Source organism: Python bivittatus, unplaced genomic scaffold (assembly GCF_059951505.1).
Source record: "Python bivittatus isolate LINGU-HERP-01145 unplaced genomic scaffold, Pbiv_v1 ctg000580_np1212, whole genome shotgun sequence".
NCBI lineage: Eukaryota > Metazoa > Chordata > Lepidosauria > Squamata > Pythonidae > Python > Python bivittatus.
The window spans coordinates 19,884,208-19,907,252 of record NW_028277087.1 but is presented as its reverse complement, the minus strand read 5'-3'; the positions used below and the strand labels follow the sequence as shown (position 1 = coordinate 19,907,252).

The following is a 23,045-nucleotide window of genomic DNA, read 5'->3' as shown; positions in this document are numbered from 1 at the left end:
TAGGAGAAATTTCAAGTGACCAATATCATCTGGATGAACAGTGGCACAAGAAAAGACATACAGTATCTGGAAGAGATAATCCAAAACTAGCCCAGGTACAATTTATTTTTCACTGGCCAAGGCATACTGGTGGATTGTTGTGATAGGGAAAGAGAGATAAATGGAGCATCCTGGCTCTTCACCCACGTCTTCGGTGAGGGAGAGTGAGACCCCTCACTTCATTCCATTGGATCTGTCACACTTAACCATCTTTTTATCTTTTGTTTTATTGATTTTATTGTAATTTCTTTCTTTGTTGTGAGCTGTCCAGAGTCATTGAGAGTTGGGTGGCATACAAGTTTAATAAATTATTATTATTTTTAAAAGCCTTATCTGGCAAGCTGGAGTATTGCACACTGCAACATTTTCAGTAGGACCCAATTGTTTAAAGGAATTAGCAAATGTGGGTGGGGATGAGTTTGCATATAATTAGAGGTGGCAACAGCATTTCAGTGCATAACGTGTCTCACTCTCTTTACTTTACATATAGATGAACTCATGCTTCAACTAGAGGGCTAGAGATCTCCTTCATACACATCAAAACATTTAATGATAAAGGTGTACAGCCTGCAGCCCAGAGGCTGCTTATGAGAGTCAACTGTGGTCCCTAAAGTCTTCCTAGCTCTGTTACCTCCAGCTACAGAGCCTCCTTCTGCCGCCACCACCTCTCTTTGCCTCATCCTGTAGCCCCCTCTGTGTCTGAGAACTCTGTGTATTTAGATATCACACTTTGCTTTTAGGATATTTGGCTCACATCTTAAATTTATTTTAAACTTGGAAATCAATTAAGAAGTGAAAGGAAAAGGTTGCTGTAAAAATATATCTCTGCGTGTAACTTAATTTCATTTCTCACCCATTTAAAAATATTTTTCTGTTTCTTTGTTTCCCCTCCCAACATGCTGTTCAGAGGCTGATATGGCCTTTGGTGCTGCAAGAGGTGTATGTGTGTGCGCACGCGTGAGTCAGTATTGACGCCTGATGACTGCCTGGACTAGTCCCTGCAGTTTTCTTGGCAAAGTTTTTCGGAAGTGGTTTGCCATCGCCTCCTTCCTAGGACTGAGAGAGAGTGACTGGCCCAACGTCACCCTGTTGGCTTCACGCCTAAGGTGGGACTAGAACTCCCAGTCTCCTGGTTTCTAGCCTGATGCCTTAACCACAACACCAGACTGGCTCCTGTACATCCTATTTTACAAGGAATATACCTACAACACATGCTGATTTCAGTTTGCAATTTATTTTCCAAACCTGAAAAGCAGTAGGAAACATTTTCAACTCTCCCTCATCTTTCTGCTTTGCCCCACAGCGAGCCAACAAAATGCCACACTCCACATTATCAAATACCTAAAAAAAGAGCTAGCGCTGAAGGAATCTTAAAGAGCATTAGAACTCAACAAACTAATATGTCTTAATCTCATGGTATATTTCTGAAGGCCGATTTTTTTAATTAGAAGGAAGTGCTGTTGTCATCAAAAGGAAAGCCGAGAGAAGAGCTTGTTGTTACGAGATTATTTTTAATCATTATTGTAACATAATCTCTTCTTTGTTGGTGCTATTTTCAGCAAGATTTCTTATCAAGAGGTTTGATTTAAACTGCTGTCCAGTGTCCTCTTGTGGCCAAATGCCATCATTTCATCCACAACCTTTCTTTTTCTTTTCCTCCTACTGGCAAATCTGGTTATCAGTATTCTGATTATCTTTTAAGGAGAGATTATATAAAGCAAGAATAGATATTCTTTGTTAATCTATTCTGTTTGGTTAATGTTATTTCTCTTCTTTTAAAACCAGAATGGCTTTAGCCTACATCCTTTACACTTGGTTTCTGTTGGGAATAATAATTAAATATCTGTAATCATATTTTCCCATATTCCTCTTTGTCCCATCTTCTTTCACTACTGAGCCTATGGCTTAATCTATCCATGAGCTATGATCAAGTCTGAATTCTACAGTACTGAAGTAGGAAACCTGGATATGGCAAAATGAGTTGAATTTAGTTCTTGGGCCCTGTAACTTGAATCTAATCATACTCTCTTGCCAGTCAAATGTCTCATCATTCTGGAACTATCCTAAACACTACAAATCCTTCTCTCGGGTTTGATTTAACATTCTTCCATCTCCTCTGCTAGGACTCCTTACAAGGAGCATCTTTGCCAGCTTCCTATGAGCAAAGTCAATGAGGAAGTCAGAGGAGGTCACAAATGGCAACCACATGACATCCTTGCTTAACAACGGCATGGGATTCACTTAACAATGGCAACCAGAAATGCCAGAATTGTTGCTAAGTGGCACAGTCATGTGATGTTGCGCTTTACGACCACATCACTTAGCAGTGGAAATTCTGGTCCCAATTGCTGTCATTAACCAAGGACTACCTGTAATGGAGAACTCATTTATTCTTTCATAATAGTCTACTTTAAGCTGTCAGCTCCTTTGGGCAGCAACCTATTTTTGAATATATTACTCTGGCTTGGATGCTGGGGACCATAACAGGACAATGTCAATGAAGCATTGAAGGACAAGCCTATGTATTACTATGTGGTCTATTTGGTCTCCCCAAGTTAGCTTCTTGCATGTCAGTATGGTAGACAATATGATTCCCTTTGCCAGCTTCAAAGAAGATGTGGCTGGCCATCTAATTAGCATTTGTATTTTGAATGGATATATGTCTCTGCTTGTTCTTCCCCTTAGCTACCAAAAGCTCTGGGGCTATGTCATTGTAATTATTTACCTAAAGAATCAGTTTATGTATGAAGAATCTTATTTTATTCACTAAAGGCCCTTTTCTGAGTTCTCCTGCATCAGAAGGATAGCAACTGGGAAAAGCTGTGGGGAAAAGCTCTTCCCTTGGAGACTCTGATGGCCCTCACTGTGATGATTTTCTGGTACTAAGCAAAAACTTCTTAAAAATCCAAAGGTTTAATGTTTTTCCACTTTTGTCCATTTTTTTATTCTGGTATTATTTTTTTATCACTTGTATGGATTTGCTTTTTTAATACATATTGGTTTAATAATTATTTATTTGAATTTTATTGCAAGCTGTAATAATAATAACAAACAGTAACTTACTATTTCAGTTATATTTGGGCTGTTCTATAAAAGATAGCTTACAATACAATAACACATTTTCAGGAATCTAAACAAGAAGATAAGAGTTAAGTGATGAAATCAAGTTCCTAAAAGTGCCTACATAAACTATAGCCTTCACTGCTTCTCTAAATAGGAAATTAAAGGCCCAAGACTTGAAGATCTTTTTGGGGAAACCATTATAGATTCTTAGCACTGCTGTTGACATAGCTCTTTTACGAACTAACCTCCCAGAATTGCTAGGAGTTGGTCCATGCATCTTAAAGTAATTGAGGTTGAAAAACACTGGTCTAGAGGAAGGCCTCTGAAATGAAATTAAGGTCTTGGGCCAACTGACCTGGGAGGATACAGTTTCTGAGATACCCTGATTTCATACTGTCTAGAGTTTTAGAAGTCAAAGTTGAACTTGTACTGAATCTAGAAGCAAAATTATGAAACTGATAGAGAATTGAACCACATATGTGTCAAAACCTTGGCAGAAGTGAGCCAGCAAATTATGCCAAAATCTTGGCAGGAGTCTGCTGAACCAATTGGAGCTCCCAAGGTGGAATCTACATTTCATTTATGACGCACTGTAAGGGTAGAATCTTTTAAGAAATAATTATTTCTAGGTAGCCATGTGACAAATAAACCACACTATCAGCTGCATGTAATATATGAGCGTGAGGAGCAACCTCTAATTATGCTTACTGTGGGAATAGTAGAAATTACTAGTAGAATACCATATTTTAATGCTTTATAGTAGCATAATTAAAGGTTGGGATTGCTGTCATATGTTTTTTAAAGTTCAATATTACTTGTTATTTGATGTTGTATATATTTATGCCTCCATTTCTTTATAGTTTTAATTGCCTTGAAAAAAATCTGCACCATTCTTGCCAAGCGATTAACTCTTTGCAGGCTCTGACTACTGTACATTACAGAGGAAGTCTGTCTACATTTATATGTTTCCTCTCAGCAGTATGTTGCAATCAAAAGGAGTACTGTTCCCTTACCCAGAGTACTTCTGCCTGTCCCTGTAAGGGAAACTCCTTCTAATAAAAAAGTAAAATGTTACATTTTTCCTGGCTGCATATGGAAGCCACGATTGCCCTGAAGAACTACTGTATTGCAAAAACAGGCAGAAGGAAAAATGATACATTGAATACCAGATTGGCTATTGCAGTACACTGTACTTGGGGTTACTGTACTGTTGTATCCCAAAATTGCAGCTGGTGCAAAATACGGTAGCCAGTGTGCTCACTGGTGCAAACACATTAAAAGTTATAGACTGGTTGCCTATTGCCTACCAGGTGTTTAAAACCCTGAATGACTTTGGGCCTGAGGGATCATCTACCTCTCGTGGTTGATCACTTAGACATTTGGAAGATGTCTCCACTGCCACAGGCTCATCTGTTTGGGATGTGGGAACAGGTCTTCTGAGTGGCTTTGAGGCATCAGAATGATCGCCCCCCCCCCTTCCCCAGTATTCGGGAAAATGGCAAAAATGCATATTTTTTATTAAATTTTTGGTTGGTTCTAATGATATTTATTTTAATTGATTTCAGTTATACTGATTCTACCATCATTGTTTTTTCCCCCTTGTATTTTGTTTTAGCAGTGTAAGCCAGGTCGAGGAGTAGTTATATTAAGCAGATAGGCAGGTTATAAATATAACGAGAACAACTATGGTGGTTCTTTCTTCTACTTAACATAGGGTACAATCCCGGATGTTGGTTATGACTGCTATGCAGTGAACATTTGAAGGCTGGGCCAATAGCTAAATCCTCAGGTGCAGTCATCAAGTACCTTCATTACTGGAAAATTCACATCTGTCTTCTCCAAAGTCATTCCTGGACAACAATTGGCAAGGCATATTTACTGGCAAGTTAAGCCTGTCACCTTAATTCCTCTTGTATTTTCTGCACCACTTAGCACTCGCCATCCCCTCCCGCTTTTATTTAAATCCTGTTTAAATTAAATAAACTGAAATTTAAAGGCCAGATAACACACCTCTGCTGTTGTAATGGGCAAATTATTTGCTGTATATATATAAAAATAGGCAGTGCACATGAAAGGAACTGGTGGAACACTTGAAGGTGATTTTCAGGTTTGAAAAGTGAAAGAGCTACACAAACAGCAATCAGAAACAATTAAGAATACTGGAACAAATGCCTCATTCTTTTCTCCAACAAGCCCACAAGGGAAATTGCACTTTCCTTTTCTCAGTCTCATTGCATTTCAAATAAGGCTCCCAGCTAAGTCATGGCAGGTTTTTTTCTCCTCTCCGCTCTCCAAGTCCAACTCCAATCAAAAGGTATTGCTTAAAATCTTCCTATTACAGCATGAGTGAAAGGGGTGATTGTCTATCTTGATGAATCTAGAAGATTGTCTTGGATAGAATTGGACAGTTTTTGTGTGCAGAGTGGCCTCATTATAATGTTATTACAAGCCTTGCAGAACACTGTTTTTTTTTTAAGATGAAGATAACAACAGAAAAGAGGCCTGAATGCGCGCGCACATGTGCGCGCGCACCCCCCCCACAATGCTGAGCATTTTGGTGCTGATACCCACTATATAGAAGAGAAACTACTGTACAGTTTATATTGTGTCTTTAATACAAAAACAGAGCTTTTCACATTATATTCATTCACTTTTAAAATTATGTATTGCATGCACAGAGAATCTTTTGTTCTACGCAGACTATTTTCCCAGCATTAAGGAATTCTGGAGAAAAGTATCTGAGACCACTATAGTTTATACAAACCTGGACCCAATTCTGCTAGATGTTTTCCCTGAAAAAATTGAGATTATCTATAGAAAGGTTGTGTTAGCCATCCAGTGTCAGCAACAATAATAGGAATGAAATAGAACTAGTTTAACTCACATTAATACTCTGATCCAGTTGGGTTTGGGACCACCTTGTAATGGAAAATCTAACTATTCAAATAGAAAATAGTTCTAATTTCTTAGCATACCAGTCTTTTGTGCTGAAAATTATCATTATACCACACTTTTCTGTCCAAGCAATTGTCTTGCATTATGAAATTAGTGGCGTCCTTTCCCAATTTGTTTATTTGATTTTTGCAGGGTTTATAGGCTGTTCCAATCAATGGATTCTGAACAGCATGCAACTTCCCAAATATGTCATTTGGGATTAAAAGCAAATACAGATCAATTTAAAAACAAACCATACATTGTAATTCCATATAACAGTGGGAATCACATTCAATACAATAAAAACTAATTCATCAAATGCTGAATCTACGAACTTACACTTTATTTGGGAGAACTTGTTCCCACTAGCATATTTATGAGTTTTTAAATTTTTTATTTTAAATTTTGTTCATTAATCTTTCTGTTCAATTTTTTTCTAGTGTTAGCTTTGGAAACCCTTTAATTTACTAAAGTTATGGGCAAGTTTTTAAATTCTCCAGAATTTTTCATTATGCTAGTGTTAACCAAAACAGGAGTAGAAAAGGTATAAAAATTGTCGGTATTGTTGTAGCCTCAAGTAGGTTTCAATTTGTAATAATCTGAAGGTATAGAACAGGATATGTAATTGTCATTGCTTTAGCTTTAGGAAATGTGGTATAGTAATTAAAAAGTTGGCCTAAAACTAGGGAGATCCAGGTTCGGGTTGTACTGTTGAACCTGAACTACCAGTATTTACTTCAGCACTGCATAAATATTCACTAGACTACTTTGAGTCAGTTGCTATCTCTCAACTCAATATACAAGACAGGGTAGTTAGGTTATGAATGCTGCCTTGAGCGTCTACAACAAAAAATGGGATGCAAATAAAATCAAATCAGGCAGCCAACCACCTTCTAGTGGGGGAATTAGTCTATTAACTGGACCCAATTCAATATGCTGGCTTTAACTTTTTAAATTTCTAAATGTTTGAGCTAACTAACTGGCTTCTCCCATTTTCACTGAATCAATGGTACATAATTCTGTAAGTCCTAATTAATTTCAATCAGTCTTCAATAAAAGTTTTTCTGGATTGAGATTCCACTAATCAAGATAATCATCACTTGATTTACAGTTTTATTACAGTTATATTTAGATGATAGCCTGTAGTGATGCTCTCTTCCGAGGAAAAATAGGCATTCTTCTTTCATACTTTACAACTGCCATGCCTTAGTGGATTAGAATCACATTTCAGCTTCGCAAGGGATTCACTGGTAAATCATTGTCATGCTTTCTAAAGTTAGTGGAATTATCAGAAATGGCAATTGATTGTTGTAATATTCTGAATAGTAAATTTTACTACTTAAGTTCTAGATGAGTTAGATCTATTTTTATCTTGTTCTACATCTGGCTGTTGTATTTGGTCAATTTTTCGAGGAGAATATCATCTTGCAAAACTATGGGAACTTCCAGGAATCTCAGAAGCATGGTTCTCCTGCTGCTAACAAGTCATTCCTTATTGCAGGGGATCTATTATTTCTAGCCTTGTGGTGAGATGAAAAAGGATCTGGAAATTATTCTTCAGAGCCACTATTACTATTAATGTTACCTTACTGTTCTTATATTTTTATGTTCCATCATCCTCTTCACAAAATGAAAAAATGTATAACAGCACTGTACAATAATTAAATGAAAAAATAAGTCATACATGGATTAATACAAGATAGGAGAATGGCTATTCATGATTATACTGATTTTTTAAAGACATATGTTAATCTTTGTAAAGGTTGAATGCAGTCTCATTTTCAAAACTGCTGTTTTTTCCCCTCAGTTTCATAATACTCTTTTTACTACACTTGAACTATTATATATACTTCCCTTATTTCTGATAGCTGTTTCTTTAAAAAAGTTTCATTCATTCTTATAACTGAGTGAAATGTTTTGTTTTTAGAATACGTAAGAGAGAAAAAGTGTCTATATGTGTTTCAGTGTACTTCCTATCCTGGGTACCCAGCCTCGTCTTAATAGAGCTAATTCTGAGGTATTGGCGTTAGAAATAATTCAGTCCATTCAGTCACACTCAATGCTGAGATGGGGTACAAAATTACTGCCAGTGATAAGGCTAGAACCGTGATTAGCACAAGAATAAACAGGAAGACTTTTCATAGCTTCTCCTTATATTCATGGGATATTTAGATTTCTTTTCTGGGTATATTTACCTGGGACCTACATCACATATGGATTGCATTGTTAATTTATTAAATTATGTCTTGTGATATAGTAGCAGATATGTCTCAGCAAATTAAAAAAGAAGTCACCAGGAAAGGAGTAGAACAAAAAAGTCTTGTCTGCTTTTAATGGGGAGTTACCACTTGAATGATCTTTCATAGCAATACTAGGTCCTAGATTATAGATTAACAATGGCTATTTAAGTTACTCGATCAAGATTTCTATATTGAGACAAGTCCTTGTCTGGACATCAGTTGTCCTCATGATTGGCATGAGTCCCTGGCTTTCTTTTGGGTCCTCCTGACTGTGTCCACTCTTCCATCTTGATACTGTCTACAACTAGTCTTGACATCCAGACTGCCAAGGAAAGTCTTCCAGTACATGATTTTTATATGATTGTACACCATCTGTTCATTGCTGCTAGACACAAAGGAAAGTTGCATTAATAGTCTTCTTGTGCTCCACTTTCCCCCTCCTTACAGGACATGGCATATTTGCTACGTTTTTCACTTTCAAGTTGAAATATTTAGGAGTTCAATTTTTAATTACCATGCCTCCCATATTCTTTTTGTTTCTTTTAATCATAAGGTGTTTGGAGCTTTTGAGGAGAAAGTAATGAAAGAAAAATAAAAGAAGTGGACATTAATGTAAAGAAGGTTGTAGATTTCTTGCATCTTCCATTTGTCTTAATAATCCAATTACATACAGTACCACATTGCAGTTAGCACAACAGGGATGTGATGGAATTATTTTGCAATCAGGCCTACAAGGACACCAAGAAGATGAGTGGTTTTATTTTATTCCGTCCCCCTTCTTTAAATCTCCTTAGATTTAAAAATGGTTTGGGCCACCAAATTAATTGTTTCAGAGAAAATCCTTCTTTACGGATCACACAGGATAAAGACAGGAAACATGCTTTCTATAGATGTGAATCAGATGTTCTTTTGGAGTTACAATGATTTTCGTTTTTAATTCCTTGTCTTGCCGACATATACATTAAAAGAATAATGAGGGCTGTATTTGTACATTTTAATACTTTCCCTACCGATCCTCATGTACTTTGTCTTTGCATTAAGCTAGTGGAAAGGGCTATCTCCCTATGTCAGGTGGAATAAAAACAATTGCAGTACCATGTAAGCAAGAAGATATGGGCTCAGCTGACATAGAGCCATATCATGTTTCGTGAGATGGATGGCTATATAAATTTGCTAAATAAAATAAATAAATGTCAATCGAAACAGAGATCAAGACACTATCCAAGTACTGCGATGATGATGATCTGATTGAATATCACAGTCTAATTGACTAGGTGTTGACCAGGTGATTCAGGTTCTAGGCAAGGACCTATGGAGGTATTTATTTATTTATTTATTTTATTTATTGGATTTCTCTCCCACCCATCTCCCCTACAATAGCTCTATTGCTCTAAAGTATATGCTGTTCCAAGTAGGGTAGTTGTTTGCAAAATAGTGGTCTCAAGTCCAGTAAGTTTAATACATCATCATCATTTTAACTTGTATGAAAGTTTTCAGTTTTGCAGTGTGTAGTAGCATATAGCAAAATAGTAAACTTAGTAAAGCAGTATCAAATATAAAGCAATTTTTTAAAAAAATGAGACAAACAGTTTTATTAAATAATTTACTTTTTCAGTTTGTTCTCCATTTTTATATCCCTATGGCATGGAAGAACAAGCATAATAATACAAAACTCAGTAAATTTAAAATAATTTAAAACCTGGTTAAAACATATAAGCAGAATAGTGTCCTCCAGATGTGTTGGTAAAAATATTCCTACCATTCCAATCAGCTAAAGGAAAGTTCACCTGGGGGCTGATGGGAATAGTTGCACACACACGCCCTATTCATGTAAAAAATGAATTCCAAAGAATGAAAGCAATGGAGTGAAAGCAATGGGGAAGTACATAAAAGATTTGATAGATCCTAAATTTTTCCTAATAGTCAAATGATAATACAGCAACTACCAAGACAGTTGTAGTACAGAATTATTTTACAATCAAGGTATCCAGTAAAAAAAGCCGCCAAGATGTTGACAGGTTTATTTTATCACTCTCCCCACTACTACTTGAAACCCAGAGTCTTTGAGTTAGGCGGAGAAATCTAAATTATCTATCAGTCTTTTGATATTTATGCAGGCAAAGGAGAATAAACCTGCTACTTTCCCATAGTCCTTGCTTCTGGCACTACTCAGCTGTATGTCTGTATTTATATTGTTGTCCTTGCAGGCTGAGTGAGAATTACATTTAGACTGCACTAATACACTCTTTCTTCAGGTCTTCTTAAAATTAGGTCTTCTTCAGCACCAAGGGCCAACTCAGGATTTTGCTGCTTGATGCACAGCAGCTAATGGAGCCCCTCCTCGCAAAGTCATGGTATATAACATCCAAGACCAAGTAAGTTGTTTTGGCAGCTGAGGCAGTAAATGTCACAAATGGCTCTTTCCCTATACTTGGCAGCAAATACATAGTCAAGACAAGAATAAAAACCTGCTAAGACAGCTGACTTGGTTTATCTAATGGTAAGGCTGGCTCTCCATAAACAACAATAAACATGGTTGCCACATCACATTTATGTCGGCCTTTAAAAAGCCATGGGACATATTTAGTGTTTTTTAAATAAATGCCACAGAATGGAAGCCTGTATCAGGAAGGTGTCCCATCAAATATTGGGTCTTTAGAGGAAGCCCACATCAGTTTGTTGTTGTTGGTAAATAAAACGATATCCCCACTTTCAGCCCATATGGAAAAAACAAATGGATTGGCTGTGCGTGGTAGACTACTTATTCTCTCTCAGGCACATCCCAAAATTTGCTGCACGAGATGGCTCTCATTTTGCCTAATAGTGAAGCATTCCTGCTGGCCTTTTAGTATTTCAGAGTCTAGGTACAGGTAGTCCTTGACTTACAACCATTCATTTAATGACCATTCGAAGTTATGGCACTGAAAAAAGTGACGACTAGTCCTTGCACTTATGACTGTCAGAGCGTCCCTGCGGTCACGTGATTAAAATTCAGGTGCTTGGCAACTGGCATGTATTTACGATGGTTGCAGCATCCCAGAGTCATGCGATCGCCATTTGCAACCTTTCCAGGGGGCTTTCAACAAGCAAAGGCAAATGAGGAAAGCCAGGTTCACTTAACTCTGTGATTTACTTAACAACTGCAATGATTTGCTTAATAACCATGGCAAAAAAGGTTGTAAATTCAGGTGTGACCAACTTAATGACTGTTGCTTAGCAATGGAAGTTCTAGTCCCAATTGTGGTCATAAGTCAAGGACTACCTGCATTGCTTTTGCTAACAAGACCTGAGTTGTCGCAAAGAGATTTCACTAACTGAGCAGAGGGCACAGTACAGTGAGAGTTCTCCTGTGCAAGTCTCACAGAAATACGAGCTTGTGCAGGAGACATTCTTCCTGGACCATGTCCTGTCCTTTAGCCTTTTAATGCTTATGTCATTATCCTTTGGGCAGTGCCACCACCCAGTGTGCTTATATAGCTAAACAATTTCATTTCTGCAAAAGCAACATTGCCTAATAATTCTGGGAAACACTGCAGGAGGAAATGGTGACTATAAAAACAGGGTTATTTATTCCAGAGAAAGGATAAAGGGAACCACTTGAAATAATACCTTTATCTCTTTTTTTTTAAAGACAATTCCTTACAAAGCGAATTAAACTACAAAATATGCCAATTTTGATTTCTAGCCCAGTCAACTACCCCACATTTATTTGATTCCTGTTTTAAGCTCCTCCATTCTGTTTTTAAGCCCCCTTTTACAGAACTGCAGCTTCCTTTTCACCTTCCTCCTCACAGTTTAACACAGATGTCTAGGCTCAGCCTATTGTTCCAATTGTCTGTAGTTTAAAAAGGCTCTGCAGTATTTTACGGCTTCTATTGTATGCCTGGTTCCCTGAGTGCTCTGCTCACGGCATATTGCTTATCTTGCCTGTGTTTGCTAAACCCATTTACGGTTCTCCCTCCTCCACTTTCTGTAGACACTTGTTCATCAGGGAGCTTAAATTGACTTCTCTTCCATTCTGTTTCCTTAACTAAAAATGCACCATTAAGGTTGATTGAAGTCTTTTGAAAACACTTCATGAAAAATGAAAGGATATAAGAAATGAGGCTACCCGTGTTTGCAAATACTTGTTTTTCAGATAAATTGGTGGGAAGAAATCTGAAAGAACTGGGAACTTAACGCAATTGATAGGTGCTGATATGTTCCCCTTGTTTTTGCACAAATTGGCAAAGCACACATAAAAACATAGTTTGGAAAATGTAAAAATTGGGCCACTCAGCAAGTTGTTTTAAATAAAAGACTGGCCAGAAAAGCCCAAACTAAATGCTTGTGTTGCTTTACACATTTAGCACTGAATAAAGATGTGTTTTCACTGTTTAAATAATATCCTCATCTTATTTTCAACATTAGATTTCAAAAAAGAAAAGTGTTAAAAACTATCAGCTATTTTTTTACAGAGTTTTAATTAAATCTCAGTAATGCAAAATATGACTTGCAAAATATTTCTGTGTGGATAAATTAATAAATAATAACTATGTTGTGAAGAAATACATGAAAAGAATTAGAATTTTGAATGTTTTACTCTTATTGTGTACTACATGTACTGTAATTGCATAGTATTAAGTTAAGATAAATGTCTGAAATTTGGAGCATGTTGAATCATAAGGACTAGTGAGAAATGCCAAAAATACAGAGTTTGTATTGAATAGTTATAAGCATGGAAAAGTATTTCTTCTCAGAATGGCTTTGCTTTTGTTTTTTTTGACAAGGTTGTTTAAAAGGTACAGGGTTAGTATTATATTCTTTTTCAGAATAAAATACTAATCTGTAAATTAATATAATTTTATAAATTCTATTTTTAAGACAGTATTTGATTTGGAATCAGCTTTGGTAAAGAAGTAGATATAAATAAGTAAATAAGTAAATGCATAGCTGTAGAGATTTGCTGATGGCATCATAGGTGTTGTGGGGAAGTGGTGGCAAATGATGAAACGTGCATTGTGCCATTGTGATGCAAACTCTGTCCTGTACATACATGTATGATGCAAGTTCAAAAGGGCATGTTTTACATCATGATGCCATCGTGAATATTTTGTTATTTTGGTGTCATACAGCTGTTAGGAACAAATGACAATGCAGGCACTAAGCATCCTGGTAAATAGGATAATTTTTTGCACTTCCTTCTGTGTCTTTAAGCATTTAGATTTGTAGTATGTGTTGTTAAATATCAACGTGCATCACATTTGTGATGTATCTTTAACAAGTGGATACCCTTATAGTCTTCCTGATAGTTTGACAGAAGTTGCATTTTAATTTTTTATTTTAAGCTTAAAAAGGCACTTTTAAAACAAATATTACAAATTATAAAAATAGACGGGGTAGTGCTGTATATTTCTTTTTTCTCTATGGATCAGAAATGAAAGAGCCTTTTTTTATAGTCTCAGTACTAATTTTGACTCTGGCCAGTTCTCTATGATATACCGGATAACACATTTGGAAGTCCCATAGTGGCAAGATGCCATTTAAGAAAGAGATGCCAAGGCTTCTTTGGTCATGTGACATGAACATGTGGCAATTTGTAGATGTCTATGACATCTTTTAACAATATTGGTCATTTGATAACTAATTGCTTTTAACTATAGGGATTTGTAAAGCAACTTCACTTTTTAAAAGGTATTGTATAGCTTCTGTTAGAATAGGAGATGGAAATGCAAATTGCTTAGTTTGAGATTGATTTTTGATCGGGTTTAAGATAAAACAGTCTTTCTGATTATCAGGTTATATATAGATGGTATCTGTGTGTTTTATGTACACACACACACACACACACACACACATCTATGCATCCCAAAGAGCAAAAATGTATTAGTAAATCATTCCAAAGCAAGAGGGGAGGCAGCTAATTCTGTTCAGTGAAGAGATTTGTACAGCAGATCTGTTGTAAGATAAGGAAAATGCCTCTTATTGTAAAAGAAAATTATCACCAGGGATTACACAAAGCTTAAAAGCAAGCAAGAGCTTCCAAAGGATAAGCGATTAAAGAGAAAATGGCAGCCTGTAGCCAGCTCACTTAGCTAGCTAGCGTGGTTATTTCTAGAAGAGGCTGGTCAAGCCTGATCTTTTCAAACTGTCTGCAGATCTCTACACATGCAAGAGACACATTCTCAGCATATTATTATCTCTTTTTCCAGAATTTAAGATTTGTGCCAGAAGCCATGTGAGATAAAGGCAAGTGGCGGCCAATGAGAGACTTTTCGGTGATGGTCCCTTGCTTGGGAAATGTTCTTGACAGTCGAGGAAATTTTTATAATTCAGATAATATGTTTAAGACCTTCTGCTGTTATTGTTGCTGTACTGTTGTTGCTATAGTGATTGTGTATGACTTTGGTCAATCCCTTGGATTTTAAAAGATTTTGCTTCTTTATTATTTTATCTTTGTTTCCTATTTGAATGGCTGGTTTGTGCCTTTGTAAGCTGGTTTGCTTCAACAGAAAAGTGCTTTTAAAAGATGAGTACACATTAAATTGTATAAAATAATGCCACCCTGTCTATAATGACACAATATTTGAAAAACTTTCTGATAGCATGGAATGATTTCTCAGCTAATACATAGATCATAGTAAGTTTGTCCTATAGAACATACTAAGTTTAGATAGCCATCTGTCTCCTCTCAGACTAGTTATTACCAGTAAATGGTGTTATTTTGTGACCAGTTGTACAAGTGTAAGACCTTGCACAGGGACATTTGGATATGTGGATTATGATATTCTTTGTCAGCCATATGTGAATCTGTCTCTGAAAGTCTGATCTGCCATTTTTAATAAAAATACTGAAATAATTCAGAATTGGCCTATATTCATGCTATATTCATGTTAATTCTATTTTATTCATTTAAAAATAATAAAAGATCAACTCTGATTTTGCCTTGGGTCTGCTTATCACAAGCATTCATTCTGACTAGTTGGTCAGTGCTGTATCTTGCTGCTAGTGAGATGGAATTTAGTTTATGGATTGGCTAACCACCCTAACAAATACCCTTCCGGGATCTGATCCCTGCTATAAGGTCTTGAATGCAAGGCTGTTACATAATGGAGTAGGTACTTGCTAAGTTTCACTAAAAAAGGTTGGTGGTATCAAACAGTGATGTTGCTGGTCAGGGTTACTGAGACCCTGGATAAGATACATATACTCTTTGGCACTCACCTCCCAGTTTCTTTCTCCCTCTATTTCTCTCTTCCCAGGGCTCTCTGTCCCAACTCCCCAATGCCAGCCATGCCCTGGCATTTTTTTCTTCCCTTTTTTCTTTTGCTTAAAAGAAGAGCATAGATATTTGAGAAACAGAGTGGCAGGCCATTCTGGTACTTTTGTAAGAGAGGGAGGAGGATGAGACTCTGCAGATTAAAAAAAAAATCAAACAATGAATTTGGGGCCCTTTTGTGTTGGGGGGTGGCCTTGACCTTTTCCTGGCAGTTCATGGTACAGAAAAGGCATCATCCAGGGAAAATGATGTAAGGATGATTATAGAGAGATGGCATCTCAGGGGAGAGAGCAGATGTTTTGCCTGTACAACCCCCTGGTCTGTCTAGGTGCAAGAGAGGACCAAGTGGCAGATGACAGCAAAGCCCTCTACCTGAGCTGCTGCTGTGCAAAGTAGATAAAATGGGCTAGGTCAACCTAGGCAACTTATAATCTATAGAATCTCCCCTAAAGAATCTCTATTTGCAACTCCCAGAACCTATTATGGTCCAGCCTTAATTTTTTCACACTTTTTCGTTTGGGGAAAAATGGATCCTTAAGTCTTGTAGAAACTGAAGGTTCATATTACATGCCTTAAACCTTGCCAAAAGAAAGAGGCTAAAAAATTGGGCCCACCCACTCCACTGATGTTATGTCAAGTTACCAGCCATGCCCTCTGAAACCTCCAGTGGGTGCTGCCCAAACCAAAAAATTTTGCTTGCTCCTGAGCTAGATTAACAAATCATCTGGAGGAGTTGCATTCTCCTCATCCCATCTAGATAGTGCAGGGTACTACTAACTCATTCCACAGTATATATCTTCCAGAGTAGGATTTGAATAGCCGCTATGCCAACAATTGAAGTGGTTTAGCATAAGTGGAGTGGGCTTTCATTGCAAAAGCAAATAGAGCCTTGACTCTCAGAAGCCTGAGATGAAGGATCTTTTAATGAGTCTGGGTAACATAAGAGTGAACTCAGTCATGTACATCTTCCTCAGTGGCACATCTCTGAACCCTGCCACTATGGTATTTTGGTGCTGTCCACAGGCAGCAGATCCTTATGAATGGCCCTGCCTGCAGACATTTATCTAGTGCAGAGTACTTATTTACCCATTCATTTATTAGATTTATGTTCTGCTTTTCATTCAGGAACTCAAGGTAGCAAATACAGTGCTCCTTCCTCCTGTTTTTTCCTACAACAACCCTATCAGGTTGGTTGAGCTGAGAGAGAGAAACTGGCCCAAAGTCATTCAGTGAACTTTCATGGCTAAAGGTGGACTAGACAAATTCAGCCTTTGAATATGCTTAGTTTACTTATATACTATGCTAGGGAGAATTGTACTACTTGTCTCTATTGCTTGTTATTTCACATGCATTTCTTTGTAAATGTTTCTAATCTATTCTTCATTATTAAAAATAATCTTAAAGCAGATACATACTATAAACCACTCTAAGAATTCCACCAGACAGAAGAGCAGTACAGTATGATGTTACAGAATAAATCTCCCGCAACAAAATGGCTGAAGGAGGATTTGAACAGTCTATTAGCCTCCACACTTACACTTGGACTGAATGTTTGTCACCTTTGCTTTCAAAATTAAATGCCTGTCACAGCATCTGCCCTCTAGAATGAGGTTCCCCCTGAGATCTGGGTGGCCCCCACCCTGCTGGTGTTTTGGAGGGCCATGAAGACCTGGCTTTGGGCTAGGGTGGGAGTAGCCTTGTCCAAGGAATGGGTGTGCTTTGTTGCTGCCCAGTGTTTTCTGGGGGGAGGACCATCTTTTGTTCTTTGTTTTCACTATGTAACTACTACGTATTAGTAATACGTAAAAACCTTGGGCTTTATAATGGAAACATTCCAAATCAATATTAATTAGATTATGTATATTTTTTAAATTAGAAACTGTGAAATACCTTTCAGACCCATTCCATCTACTATTATTTTGAAAACAAATATTTGTTTTCCATTAAGAATTCTCCTGCTAATAGAAGAGAAAGAAACAAGAATATAAACAAGAAAATATAAACAAGAAAAATACTTAAATACACACAAGTCATTTGCAACAATGAGCAGTTCAAGAAAAAACTGTCAGTTTCCATCTCATTAAACATCTATGAGCCAAGTGCTAGACATAGTGTGATTATGGCCAAATCTCTATCATACTACATGCAAGCAACTTCACCAACCATTATTTAATTCCTTTTATGCAAATGTGTCAAGAAAGCAATGGTGATCCTGACACAGGGAAAGTGACATTCTTTTAGAAGAATTAAATGATGGTGAAACATTTTGAAAAAGCTTCTGGAAACAGTTCTAGACCAGTATGGTTGAAAGTTCTGTATTGGTTCACAATCATAAAGTGGTGAATGTCTAAGGGACCAATGTGCCACAGTAAAAACTGAACACATTTTTTTTAAAAAAGTAACCATTCAAATTACGCATTGTATGAGCAGCACATCATCAATTCTGAATCTTTTTTGCTACCTTTCAATCTCTATCTATCTATCTATCTATCTATCTATCTATCTATCTATCTATCTATCTATCTATCTTATTTAATAAAGTTTAGTAAGTTATTTTAACAAGTTTTCAAATGAACACAAATGAGAACAATGATCAGATTTAAACTCAACCATCTATTCTACAATATAATGGAAAAAACAGCTTAACACACAGCATTAACATCAACCAAGAGTCAGGAATGCATCCTGGGATCATTTTTCTCCAGTACTTGTACCTGTGCTTTGAGAACTGCTTTTTATGTATCTTCATTTGTGATGAAGAAAATGAAGATAAAATTAATGTTGGCTTTGAATATGGGGCTGACATTTAACAGAGGAGACTCAGGGAGCAAACTCCCTCTTGCACAGCTTGATTTTTTCCCCCTTGCAGATGCCTCCCTTTGGGAGTTACCTACTACCTTCACCCAGCTGGATGCATTCTTGTTGAGTCCAGATAGAAACAAGAACATTGGGGAACAAAGGGAATTGAGAAGTGCTTCTCTTTTGCCTATTACAGTACCTGTTCCCCAACCATTGCTGGCACTCATGTTCCCTTACATCACCAAGTGAGCTTTCCAGACTTATTGGGACTATAATCCACATTATCCCCAATGTGGATACATGTTCTGGGAACAATGGGAGCTGAAGCCCAATAAATGCAGGGCAGCACATTTGAGTTTAATTCCATTCTGATTTAATTCCATTCTGACAGACAGCAGGCTTTGTATCCCATCCATGGAAAGCCCTGGTTAAGGAAAATAGTTGATAGTTCTGTCCTTTTCTCTTTGACAGGTAAAGCACATGTTTGCACTGGACAAATTATTCATGACGAATGTTTTGTATTGTGTCCTGAGTACATTTTGCCTTGAGTTTTTTTTTAATGGAAAGGTAAATAAATTCAGTAAATAAAAAGTTAAATCAATAAATAGAATATTGGGAAAAACACATTTTCATATGCCAAAGGAAATTACTGACAATGGATCTTTTTGAATAAACCTTTTCATCATTAAAGGGGTCTGCTCATATTAAAAACTATGGCTTCTCTCTTTCCTTGTAACTAATGCCACCTTTCTCAACTCTGATTTCCAGATTTGAAATTCCATGATCTGTAGCTGGCTATTTTAGGGGTTGAATGATGCTTTGGCACATAACTTTCAGCAGAAAGGGCCACTTGTGTGAATTTACATTTTGTCAAAATCTCCCTTTATTTATCAGTACGTATTTTATTGAGGTAGCATGTAGCTCTAGATAAAAATGATTATTGATGGAAAGGCCAACTTAAAGATTTTTAAAACATGTATTAGAGATAATTATGGTTCAGTTCTTCCATTTTCCACCTTCCATTAATACTGAAAATAAAAGTGTAGCAGCATGAGCTGCCAGATTTTGAAAGTGGGTCAGCAACTGTTTAGTTCCTTTTAATTCTTAACAGAAAGTGTTGTATTTTATTGTAATTATTCTCAAGTATTTGAAGAGTAATATAACTGTACATTTGTAATGAAGAAAAGTCATAACTGTTTTATTTAAGGCATTAAATAAATGACATTTTAAGAATAAACATGTGAATACACAAATGTTTTTAAACATACTTGGTTCTGAGGGTGCTTTGGACAAAATGGACTTCCTTGGGCTTTTCTGACAGGGGGAACAGTATCAACCACCCAGGGGTTCCTGAGAGCTATCATTTTAATTTCCCAGAAGATCCCAAGATCTGGCATAGAATCCCAGTCACAGTGGCATTTTAAACTGGAGGCTCACAGGAAGAAACTGCCTGCTCTGGAGGCTTTTGGGCAGATGTCAGCATTGATGGGCTCTACACACCCCACCCTTGAACACTAGTAAATAAATAACCAACACGATGTACTGGACTGAGACTTATGGCCTAGGTGTATAGTGCACAAGAGAATATTTTAAATATATATAACCCACAGGAATTGACAGAGCAACAAGCCATGTGGAGAGGGGCAAATTGCTTAGCTCTTTGTCTGCCTACTGGTTGTCAAATGTTCCCTCATATCGGGATTCCTGATATAAAGATATATTCCATTAGTTCTTTTGGCTATGATCAAGTATAAATATAAAGGTGCCCACAGGTGTAACTTGTCCTTGACTCACCAAACTGATTGGAAGCAGCTTACATTCAAACATTCCTCTACCTCAAACCTTTTCTTCTTACCCAGATGTAACTGGAACATGCTAAACTTGGCAAAAATGGAACTGGACATTTTTTAGTTCAGCCTGTTGTGTGAACTCGATCTGTGAAAATTCCACAAGTATTTTTTGTCAAACTGAGTTAGGGTTTAATGTTGTGTGAACCCACCCACAGAATCATTTCCAGTGTGGCAGTGCACCCTTTGACAGGTGATTTTGCTTTGCTTTGCTGCCAGGCTCCATCCTGTGACAGACATGTGAGCTCTTTCTTCACGTTCCCTAAAACAAATGAACATATTTTTTCTTTTGTGAAATGCCAAACATGATGCATTTGAGGCATTATGTCTGGAGATGTTGCTGTTTTATAGTAATCATTCCATATAAGCTTTCTGTTTAGAGATCATATTGCTTTGATTTAATCCACAGATAAGATTTCAACATATGGTACATGGACATCTTCCAACTCTTCTCAACTGCATATATAATAGGAATTGATTGGAACATTATATTTTATTCTGTATAATTACTATTTCTCAAAAGTATTTTTAAAAATCATTCAGTCAGCTCACTCTGTAACACCTTAACTTTGTAATTACTGATCTCTTGTTTTCCTGCTCAACACATAACAGAATGTGATTTCTACCCAAACCTACATAATACAGGGAACAGCATATGGTGACACGAGAAAGAAAGCAACCTGCTAATACAATGAAATAGAGAACATTTCTATCAGCAGCAGAATATTACAACTGGAACAATCATGGTTTGTGGTGGACTTTTTCCTTTCCATTAACAAATAAAACTGATTTATAGTATAGTTGGGTGGAAGTTCAAATTGCACACAAAGATCAGGTATTATTTTTTTCATGTATACCAGCGTTCCTCATTCTGGCACTCACATTGTCTATGGTAATTTCCAGAGGGACATTTCTATAATTTCACTGCAGCCAAATGAAAAAGTATTGTGGCATTTTAAAGACAGAACAATTGGTTGTGGAATAAGCTTTTGTAGACTAAAATAGATTTCTTCAGCTGCCCTGAGTATTACCTGAAGCTATAGAGAAAGAGATAGACAGACAGACAGCAAATAGCAAGATTAGACAGAATATAAAAAATGTGAATCTGATGGAGGGAGATTCTATTCCATAACAGCTTACCTCCTAATAAATATGTCTTTAAAGTACTAACAAGACTTTTCTGTTGTATTCTGAGTAGTCTTAGCAACTTAACATGTTACCTTCCTAGAGTTAGCCTGTTTAAAGCTACTCTCCTAAAATGTTTTTCTTTTTAAAGAAGTAAAATTATTAGCAAATCCATATATTTTCCCAACACTGAGATGTAAGGCATTTGAGTTGACAAAGAGCATTCCTCCTGATGTCAGTTGTTTTGCATTTAAAAATGGGGAAATCTACTGCCATGGATTCTTTAAATCTGAAAATGGTGTTTGATTCAAGATGACGTGTTAAGTTCTGAATAAAAAACAAAATAAAATAACCCTATATCACCAACCATAAGAAACTCTGATAGTTCATTTGTTTTAGTCTAAATTTGCAAAAATGTGTGACTGAAGTATGGGCACATGTGAAATTCTTTCAAGATGGAAGAAAAACTTTTATATTGATGTCAAGAATAAGGTCCATTTGCTCCTATAATTATTGAACCTTCTTTTGATCCAGATTTGCTACTGTCCGATATCCTGAAAGAAAGTAAAAAGGAGAAAAGTGAAATGAGAACAGCTTTAACTGAAAAGAATTTCTATGGTGCAGTTGTTAAATTATGGAAAGCAGCTTCTTTCTCCAAAAGTCACATCAGCCTGTGGCAATGGATGGGAAATGGGGCAGTTGGGTGAGGTCATTGGGCATAGCCAAAGCCTCAGATACCTTACATGCTATATTTACATGGAAGGATAACTTGGAAATTAAGACAATCCCACCAAAAGGGATTTTTTAAAAGGTATAAAGAAACCAAAATTCTGTGCAATGACTAGTTTCCCACCTCCTTTACCTAGGATTGCCAACTCCATTTGAAATGAGTTCCCTCCCCAATAAATGTCTTCATGTATCATATCTGTCTGTGCATAAACATGTCTGGGTATCTGCCACAATTCATTCTTCATAAAAAGAGCAGAGGAAAAATTCACTGAATTAATTACTGATTAAAATTAACTGCTTATAAAATAAGAAATCCTGTTTCTTCCCCCACTTTTTAAACTAACCACTCTTCCTCTTACACACCAACCACTCCTGCAAAAACACACAAACATTCCTGTTCCTCCTCCCAGCAGCAACAGGAAAAAGAAAACTAGGTGGAGATGGGAAGAGAGGAAGTAGAAGCTGTATTGGGAAGGAAAGAAAAATGGAAGAACAACACTGACAGGAAATAAGGGAGAAGAAAGGTAACTGGATAGGGAAAAAAAGAAAAGAAAAGGTATGTTAAGATATTACAAAAAGGGTCAACATTTGCCAGGAAATCAGCTCTTCCAAGTAAGAATTAATTAGTTCTGTGGATCAAGGCATCTACAATTTCCATTAAAGATGTCTGCAATCATCTGTACCTCTTGCCAATTTCTTTGGTTTCAACAACAACTCTTCCTATAAGGAGAATCCTTATCAGGATCATCTCTGAATGAGGTCCTTGCCTTCCCCTAACAATTTCTTCTCCCAGGGACAAAACCCTTTCCTTCTTTGGAGAGAAAACATGGCCAACACATTTTATAGCTTCTCTCTCAAGAGAGACCAGATGTCTTGCTATACTTGACAGTGTGGTGGAATGTGGTACTGTATGATGTAGTGGTTACAGTGATAGACTAGGAGCATAGAGACGCAGGTTCTAGTCCATCCTCAGCCATAGGACTCAACGGGTGATTTTGGGCCACTTATTCT

General features: G+C 36.9%; 1 protein-coding gene and 1 long non-coding RNA gene across 3 annotated transcripts in view; one reads left to right on the top strand and one right to left on the bottom strand.

Moving 5' to 3' along the window:
- The window catches only part of LOC112540727 (uncharacterized), a 39,259-nt gene that overhangs the window by 7,369 nt on the left and 8,845 nt on the right, over window positions 1-23,045 (top strand). Inside the window, exon 3 of one of the 2 annotated variants that reach the window (XR_015797663.1) lies at window positions 14,468-20,926. The exons of the other annotated variant lie outside the window; for it this stretch is intronic. This is a non-coding gene — a long non-coding RNA (uncharacterized LOC112540727). The remainder of the gene's footprint in view (window positions 1-14,467; window positions 20,927-23,045) is intronic. 2 annotated transcript variants of the gene reach the window in all.
- LRRC9 (leucine rich repeat containing 9) overlaps window positions 21,540-23,045 on the bottom strand; it is a 65,458-nt gene continuing 63,952 nt past the window's right edge. Inside the window, exon 32 of the mRNA XM_088149718.1 lies at window positions 21,540-21,859. The gene's annotated coding sequence lies outside the window, so the exon portion shown is untranslated. The remainder of the gene's footprint in view (window positions 21,860-23,045) is intronic.